The following is a 9,533-nucleotide window of genomic DNA, read 5'->3' on the forward strand; positions in this document are numbered from 1 at the left end:
ACCATCGCAATGGAATAAAGTAAAAATTAACAACATAAAAGAATTTATATGAATTATTAATAATCTGGTCACTTTACTCATTTAAATAAATAAAAATCAAACTTAATTATAACATTTTTTTTCTTTATTCTTTCAGTGATGTGGGCATCACTGGCAAAGCCATCATTTGTTGCCCATCCCTAACATCCTTTGCACTAAGTGGCTGGTTCAGCATTTCAGAGGGAAGTTAAAAGTCAACCGCATTACTGTGGATCTGGAGTCACATATAGGCCAGACTGTGTAAGGATGACAGACTTCCTTCCCTAAAGGACATTAGTGAACTAGATGGGTTTTTATGACAATCAATAGGAGTTTCATGGTCACCATTACTAGGACTAGATTTCAATTCCAATTTTTATTAATTGAATTTAAAATTCCACCGGCTGCCATGGTAGGATTTGAACCCGTATCCTCAGAGCATTAGCCTGGGCTTCTGGATCACTAGTCCAGTGACACCATCTCCCCCTTATTTACAGGTACTCATTTTCATTAGTATTTATACATTTACAATGAAATTGAATCATTAACATTTCCAGGATTATACTTTGGTTCTGAAATTTTTGGGCCTTGATCCCTGTAAAACTAGGGTCGGGTTTTTCACAAGATATATGAGAAAGCATGGTTTTAAGCCAAGGACCACGGGGTCGACTTTTATGAGATTGACTTTCACACAAGTATGTGCGTATATCTGTCTCACCAGTGACAAATGTGACTGGCATTATTAAGAGCTGCAAAAATAATTTAGTGCCATGTGTAGGAGGCGAGATGGATTGCGTAGAGTGAAGACATCTGGCATGCTGAATGAGGAGAAGATATTGCCAAGTCTCCATGTCTACTCTGTACAGCTGAGATATGGCATAGGTAAATACACCCTTGGATTTGATTAATTTCTGTGTTAATTTTAGCACATTGGTTCCAACATTTGTATAAATTCCTGTCTGCTTTAAACAGATTAACAATTCAGTTAAAGTAATGTTGAGAGGAAATTCAACCCTTTAGAATTTGGTGTTGCCATTTTTGAGATTAAACCCCACTCCACTCACCCCTGTGACATATATGAAAACTGACTAAACTTGCCGGCAAAAAGAAAAGATAAACTGTGGGTAACATGCAGCTCAGAACCTGTAATCACTTGACTGGGAAGTGTACAAACTACTTAGGTTTGTAAACTTTGATTGAACGCTTTGCTTTGTTCTCACATGGCCTTATCTGTCTAGCCACCTCGACCCCATTCTCCTGCTCTTGGTCACCTGACAGATCCATCCTGCCTATTTGCCAATTGGAAAGTGAACAGATCCTTCACCTCTTCATTGGATGATTTTTGATGAATCAAACAGCTGTTCCCCGCCATCTCCAATACTTTTATAATTGATAAACAAAAGTGTGCAAAGAAAATAAAAAGCAACACAACTTATTTTTATTACCCCTGTGATTTCTCCCTGGGGTGCTTGTAGCAGTGTCTACGAGATCAATATTTAAGTGCTGAAGAGTCCAGGACAATCCTGAAGGCTTGGCAACCAGGAAATGTACTGCCTGTAACACTGTGCTATCCCATTACTCATTAACCTTGTACCTTGTGGCTCTGTTGCCAACAGTTTAACTTATGCCTTATCATAATTCCTAGGCATTCAATGCTGCAATGGCTTTGGATCTTGATAATATAAAGCACTTAGCAGAAGTGCAATGATTGTGCATTTTCAGAAACAATAAATGCCAAACTATGCCCTTGTAACTTTTAACAGGCACTATCACTTTACACAACTGATTAACTTTTGATAATTATCAAAAACACTAAAGCCCCCAATCAGTAAAAGTGTCAAATGACTTGTTCCATTTTTGTTTAAAAAGACTCTGCTAATCTTAACAGAGAAACTGGAGCTTTTTGTTTATTCATTTATGGTGTGGGCATCACTGGCTAGGCCAGCATTTATTGCCCATCCCTAATTCCCCTTGAGAAGGTGGTGGTGAGCTGCCTTCTTGAGCTGCTGCAGTCCATGTGGTGTTGGTACATCCACAGTGCTGTTAGAGAGGGAGTTCCAAGATTTTGACACGGTGACAATGAAGGAACGGCGTTATATTTCCAAGTCAGGATGGTGAGTGTCTTGGAGGTGAGCTTGCAGGTGGTGGCGTTCCCATGTACCTGCTGCCCTTGTCCTTCTAGATGGTAGCGGTTGTGGGTTTGGAAGGTGCTGCTTAAGGAGTCTTGGTGAGTTCCTGCAGTGCATCTTGTCGATGGTACACTCTGCTGCCATTGATCATCGGTGGTGGAGGGAGTGAATGTTTGGGAAGGGGTGCCAATCAAGCAGGCTGCTTTGGCTTGGATGGTGTCAAGCTTCTTGAGTATTGTTGGAGCTGTACTCATCCAGGCAAGTAGAGAGCATTCCAACACTCCTGACTTGTGCCTTGTAGATGGTGGACAGGCTTTGGGGAGGCAGGAAGTGAGTTACTCAGCACAGGAATCCTAGCCTCTGACCTGCTCTTGTAGCATTTATATGGCTCATTCAGTTCAGTTTCTGGTCAATGGTAACACCCAGGATGCTGATAGTGGAGGATCCAGCGATGGTAATGCCATTGAATGTCAAGGGGCGATTGATAGCTTCTCTCTTGTTGGAGATGGTCATTGCCTGGCACTTGTATGGCATGAATGGAAGAGTCACCGTCGCTGTGAACAGTCTGGGAAGAGTGTCCTCTGCAGTCACTGTCGCCGGAAAGCAGTCTGGGAAGAGTGTCCTCTGCAGTCACCGTCGCCGGGAAGCAGTCTAGGAAGAGTGTCCTCTGCAGTCACCCTCGCCAGGAAGCAGTCTGGGAAGAGTGTCCTCTGCAGTTACCGTCGCCGTGAAGCAGTCTGGGAAGAGTGTCCTCTGCAACCACCGTCGCTGAGTGAAAAAAGAACAAAGAGTGACATCACAGGAAAACCGTAAGTTCATTGGTTGGTAAGTAACTGCTAGTTTGAACTACCTATTCTAAGTTGATTTCAGATTCAAGGTGACTGCTGGGGTCCAGGATCGGAGGCCTAACACTTCAGCTTCAACTCAGCAGAGAGAGCGAGTTCCAGTTGATTTTAAAAATTGTATTTTTAATCTCTATTCTAACTTGCTTTCAGATTAAAGGTAATTAGGAGAAATATTTTATAGATTGATTAACAAAAGACTAGTAGGAAATTTAAAAACAAATTGAAAACGGATTAAATAAAATAGAGATGCAGGGCCAGGCGATGTGTTGTAGCTGCATGATGTGGTAACTGGTGGACCCCATTGTGGTTCCTAATGACCACATCTATAGCAAATGTTGGCTGCTTGAGGAACTCCAGCTCAGAGTTGATGAGCTGGAGTCTGAGCTTTGGACACTGCGACAAATCAGGGAGGGGGAGAGTTACCTGGACGCTGTGTTTCAGGAGACAGTCACACCCCTTAGATTAACTGCCTTAAATTCGACCAGGGACAGGAGGGTGTGACTATGAGTGAGGCAGGTAGAGGGATCCAGGAAATAGCACTGCAGGAGCCCTTATCCAGCAGGTTCGAGACTCTTGCTCCCTGAGTGGACGAGAGGGGGGACTGTAGGGAGGATGAGCAAACTGACCATAGCACCATGGTACAGGGGAGCCATTCAAGTCGTGGGAGAAAGAAGTTGTAATCGGGGATAGTATAGTTAGGAGAATAGATACTGTTCTCTGTAGCCAGGATCGAGAGCCCCGAAGGCTGTGTTGCCTACCTGGTGCCAGGGTTAAGGATATCTCATCTGGGCTGCAGAGGAACTTGGAGTGGGAGGGGAAAGATCCAGTTGTCATAGTCCACATAGGTACCAACAGTATAGGTAGAACGAGAAAAGAGGCTCTGCTGAGGAAATACGATCAGCTACGGACTAAATTAAAAAGCAGAACCAAAAAGGTAACAATCTCCAGATTACTACCTGAGCCATGAGCTAATTGGCACAGGGTCAATAAGATTAAAGAGGTAAATGAGTGGCTCAAAGATTGTTGTGGGAGAAGTGGGTTCGAATTCATGGGACATCGGCACGAGTACTAGTTAAAGAGGGAGCTATTCCGTTCGGACGGGGTCCACTTGAATCAGGCTGGGACCAGTGCCCTGGCCAATCACATAACTAGGGTCGTAGATGGGGCTTTAAACTAAATAGTTGGGGGAGAGGGGGTGTTCAGTTGCATGGAAATATAAAAACTCAAAGTTTAAGGAGAGGGTAAGAGTGCAGATTAGTGACGAGGCTGATTGTTACCAAAAAGTGAAAGGAAGGGACAGAGTGTGTGAACACCATATTGCACCAAAGAATCGTGTAAGAGTAGGGAAAATTGACAATTGGGGAAAATTAAAGGCTTTGTATCTGAATGTGTTTAGCATTTGGAATAAAACTAATGAGTTAACAGCGCAAATAGAGATAAATAGGTATGATTTGGTGGTAATTACTGAGACATGGTTACAGGGAGAACAGGTTTGGGATTTGAATATCCATAGGTACTCAGTGTTTCAGAAGGAAAGTCAGGAAGGAAAAGGAGGTGGTGTAGCTTTGTTAGTAAAGGAAGAGATCAGTGCTATAGTGAGGGATGATATAGGCACTGGAGAGCAAGACATGGAGTCAGTCAGGGTAGAAATAGCAAGGGAAAGAAGTCCCTGGTGGGAGTAATCTATAGGTCCCTAAACAGTAGTTCAGCAGTAGGGCACACTATAAACCAGAAAATACTGGGAGCATGTAAGTGATTTTAATATGCATGTGAACTGGACTAATCAAATTGACAAGGGTAGCCTCAAGAGAGAGTTCATAGATTGTATTAGAGATTGTTTCTTGGAGCAATATGTTGTGGAACCAACCAGGGATCAGGCTATTCTGGATTTGGTTTTGTGTAATGAGATGGGATTAATTAATGATCTCATAGTAAAAGATCCACTCAGGAAGAGTGATCATAGCATGCTAGAATTTCAAGTTCAGTTTGAGAGTGAGAAACCTTGAGTCCCACACTAGTGTTCTGGAGTTAAACAACGGTAACTACATAGGTATGAGGACAGATTTGGCCCTAGTGGACTGGGCAGGAAGACTACAAGGTAGGACAGTTGATGAACAGTGACAGATATTTAAGGAGATATTCAATTCTGCCCAAGTAAAATGTATTCCGAAGAGGAAGAAAGATGGTAAGAGGGGGAAAAAGCATCCATGACTAAGCAAGGAAGTTAAAGATAACATAAAGGCAAAAACTAAGGCATATCAAATTGCAAAGGTCGGTGGCAGGCTGGAAGATTGGGAAACTTTTAAAGATCAACAAAGGGTTACTAAAAAAATGATAAAAAGAACAAAGGTAAATTATGAAAGAAAACTAGCGCAAAATGTAAAAACTGATAGCAGAAGCTTCTACAAGTATATAAAAGAAAAGAGAGTAGCTAAAGTGAATGTTGGTCCCTTGGAGGATGAGACTGGGGAGTTAATAATGGGGAACGCAGAAATGGCAGAGATGCTTAATCAATATTTTGCCTCAGTTTTCATGGTGGAGGCACTAGTACCACCCCAATAGTAACAGGTAGTTCAGAGGGTGGAGAGAAGGAGGAACTTAGAACAATCACCATCACTAGAGAAAAAGTACTGAGCAAACTATTGGTATTAAAGGGTGACAAGTCCCCAGGACCTGATGGCCTTCATCCCAGGATCTTGAAGGAAGTGGCAGCGGAGATAGTGGATGCATTGGTAATAATATTCCAAAATTCCCTGGATTCTGGAAAGGTTCCAGTGGATTGGAAAAATGCTAATATAACGCCCTTATTCAAAAAAAAAGGGGGGGGTGCGGGGAGGCAGAAAGTAAGAAAATATAGACCAGTTAGTTTAACGTCTGTTGTTGGGAAATTGTTGGAATCCATTATTAAGGAAGTAGTAATGGGGCATTTGGAAAGTCAAAATGCAATCCATCAGAGTCAGCATGGTTTTATGAAGAGTAAATCGTGTTTGACTAATTTGCTAGAGTTCTTTGAAGATGTGACAAGTAAAGTGGATAATGGGGATCCTGCAGATGTTGTATATCTGGACTTACAGAAGGCCTTTGATAAGGTGCCGCACCAAAGATTAATACACAAGATAAGATCACACGCAGTTAGGGGTATTATATTAGCATGGATAGAGGAATGGCTAACCAGAAAGCAGAGAGTCAGGATAAATGGGTCTTTTTCTGGATGGTAAGCTGTAACTAGTGGGGTCCTTGGGCCCCAACTATTTACAATCTATATTAATGACTTAGATTCAGGGGTAGAAGGTACTAAAGCTAAATTTACAGGTGCACCAAAATAGGTGGGAAAGTAAGTTGCAATGAAGAAATAAGAAATTTACAAATGGATATGGACAGGTTAGGTGAATGGTCCAAAATTTGGCAGATGGAGTTTAACGTGGATAAGTGTGAGGTTATCCATTTTGGTCGAAAGTATAAAAAGGCAACTTATTATTTAACTGGAGAGAAACTTCAGAATGCTTCAATGCAGAGGGATCTGGGTGTCTTCATGCATGAATCGCTGAAAGCTAGTATGCAGGTACAGCAGGTAATAAGGAAGGCAAATTTTGGCATTTATTGCTAAAGGAATAGCGTATAAAAATAGGGAAGTGTTGTTGCAACTGTACAAGGCATTGGTGAGACTTCACTTGGAGTACTGTGCACAGTTCTGGTCCCCGAGGAAGGGATGTAATTGCATTGGAGGCAGTTCAGAGAAGGTTCACTAGATTGATTCCAGAGATGCGGGGCTTGCCCTATGAGGAGAGATTGAGCAGTTTAGGCCTATACTTGTTAGAGTTTAGAAGGATGAGAGGAGATCTAATTGAGGTATATAAGATGCTATAGGGGATAGACAGAGGGTCATGAATCTGTGGAATTCATTATCTCAGAGTGCAGTGTTTGCCGGGACGCTGAATAAATTTGAGGAGTAGATAGACAGATTTTTAATTAGTAATGGGTTGGAAGGTTATGGGGAGAGGGAGGGAAATTGGAGTTGAGGCCGAAATGAGATCAGCCATGATTGTAATGAATGGCGGGGCAAACTCGAGGGGCTGAATTGCCTACTCCTGCTCCTGGTTCTTATATTCTTGCATAACATTACTTGCCACTTGACAGCCCAAGCCAGAATGTTGTCCAGGTCTTGCTGCATTTGGACATGGACTGCTTCGGTATCTGAGAAATTGTGAATGGTGCTGAACATTGTGCAATCATCAGCGAACATCCCCACTTCTGACCTTATGCTGGAAGGAAGGTCATGGATGAAGCAGCAGAAGAGAGTTGGGCTTAGGACTCCTGCAGTGATGTCCTGGAGCTGAGATGACTGACCTCCAATAACCACAACCATCTTCCTTTGTGATCGGTATAATTCCAACCAGTGGAGAGTTTTACCCCTGATTCCCATTGACTCCAGTTTTGCTAGGGCTCCTTGATGCCACACTCAGTCAAATGCTGCCTTGATGTCAAGGGCAGTCACTCTCACCTGAACTTGGTAGTTCAGCTCTTTTGTCCATGTTTGAACCAAAGCTGTAATGAGGTCAGAAGCTCAGTCACCCTGGCAGAACCCAAACTGATCATCAGTGAGCAGGTTATTGTTAACCAAGCATTGCCTTTTAGCACTGTTGATGACCCCTTCCATCACCTTATTGATGATCTAGAGTAAGCTAAAGGGGCAGTAATTAGCCAGTTTGGATTTGTCCTGCTTTTTGTCTACAGGACATACCTGGGCAATTTTCCACATAGCCAAGTAGATGCCAGTATTGTAGCTGTACTGGAACAGCTTGGCTAGAGGTGCAGCAAGTTCTGGAGCACAAGTCGTCAGTACTATTGCCGGAATATTGTCAGGGCCCATAATCTTTGCAATATCCAGTACCTTCAGCTGTTTCTTGATATCACATGGAGTGAATCGAGTTGGCTGAAAACTGGCATCTGTGATGCTTGAGATCTCCGGAGGAGGCCGAGATGGATCATCCATTCGGCACTTCTGGCTGAAGGTTGTAGTAAATGCTTCAGCCTTATCTTTTGCACTGATGTGCTGGGCCACTCCATCATTGAGTATGAGGATATTTGTGTTGCCTCCTCCTCCAGTGAGTTGTTTAATTGTCCACCACCATTGGATGTGCTTTGATCTAATCCATTGGTTGTGGAATTGCTTAGCTCTGTCTATCACTTGCTGCTTATGCTGCTTGGCACGCAAGTAGTCCTATGTTATAGCTTCACCAGGTTGCCACCCCATTTTTAGGTATGCCTGGTGCTGCTTCTGGCAATCCCTCCTGCACTCTTCCTTGAATCAGGGTTGATCCCCTGACTTGGTGGTAATGGTAGAGTGGGGGATATGCCGGGCCAAGAGGTTACAGATTGCCGTTGAGTACAATTCTGCTGCAGATGGCTCACAGTGCCTCATGGATGAGTTGCTAGATCTGTTTGAAATCTATCCCATTTAGCATGGTGGTCGTGCCACACAACACGGTGGAAGGTATCCTCAATGTGAAGACAGCACTTTGTCTCCACAAGGACTGTGCTGTATGGTGGAAGCTCCTACTGATACTGTCATGGACAGATGCATCAGTGGCAGGCAGGTTGGTGAGGATGAGGTCAAGTATGTTTTTCCCCTCTCATTGGTTCACCCTCACCACCTGCCGCAGACCTAGTCCAGCAGCTATGTCCTTTGGGACACAGCCAGCTCAGTCAGTAGTGATGCTACCAAGCCACTCTTGGTGATGGACATTGAAGTCCCCCACCCAGAGTACATTCTGCGCCCTTGCCACCCTCAGTGCTTTCTCCAAATGATGTTCAACATGGAGGAGCACTGATTCATCAGCTGAGGGAGGGCGCTGCGTGGTAATCAGCAGGAGGTTCCCTTGTCCATGTTTGACCTGATGCCATGAGAAGTCATGGGGTCCAGAGTTGATGTTGAGGACTCCCTCCCGACTGTATACCACTGTGCCAGCACCTCTGCTGGGTCTGTGCTGCCGGTGGACCAGGACATACCAGGTAAGGACGGCAGATTTCCTTTCCTAAAGGGCATTAGTGACAACATTTTACAACAAAGTTATTAGATTTTGAATTCAGATTCCGCCACCTGCCATGTCAGGGTTCAAACCCGGCTCCCAGAGCATTATCCTGGGTCTTCGGATTACCAGTCTGGTGACAATGCCACTGCCTTCCCTACGTTTAATTGAATACAAGTAACAAGTGACTTAGTGCCTTGGTATTCCAGCAAAAGCATGCATCAGAGCAGTACGATATTGGTTTGCATCTTGAGATGATCACATTGAGCTCTGGGACCCTTTGGCGGAACAAGTCAAGAGGAAACAAGTCAGAGGTTCTCTACATGTTGAGCAGGAAATATTGTAATAAATATTACGCCACTATTTTAATTTATGCACAATTCAATTGAAAAATAACCCAGAAGACCAGCTTTAGTCTTAAACAAGATGAAGGTTACCATTGATCATAAACTGAATTGGGCTAGCCATATAAATAATGTAGCTGCAAGAGCGGGTGAGAGGCTAGGAATTCT

Source organism: Carcharodon carcharias, chromosome 23, assembly GCF_017639515.1.
Source record: "Carcharodon carcharias isolate sCarCar2 chromosome 23, sCarCar2.pri, whole genome shotgun sequence".
Lineage (NCBI taxonomy): Eukaryota > Metazoa > Chordata > Chondrichthyes > Lamniformes > Lamnidae > Carcharodon > Carcharodon carcharias.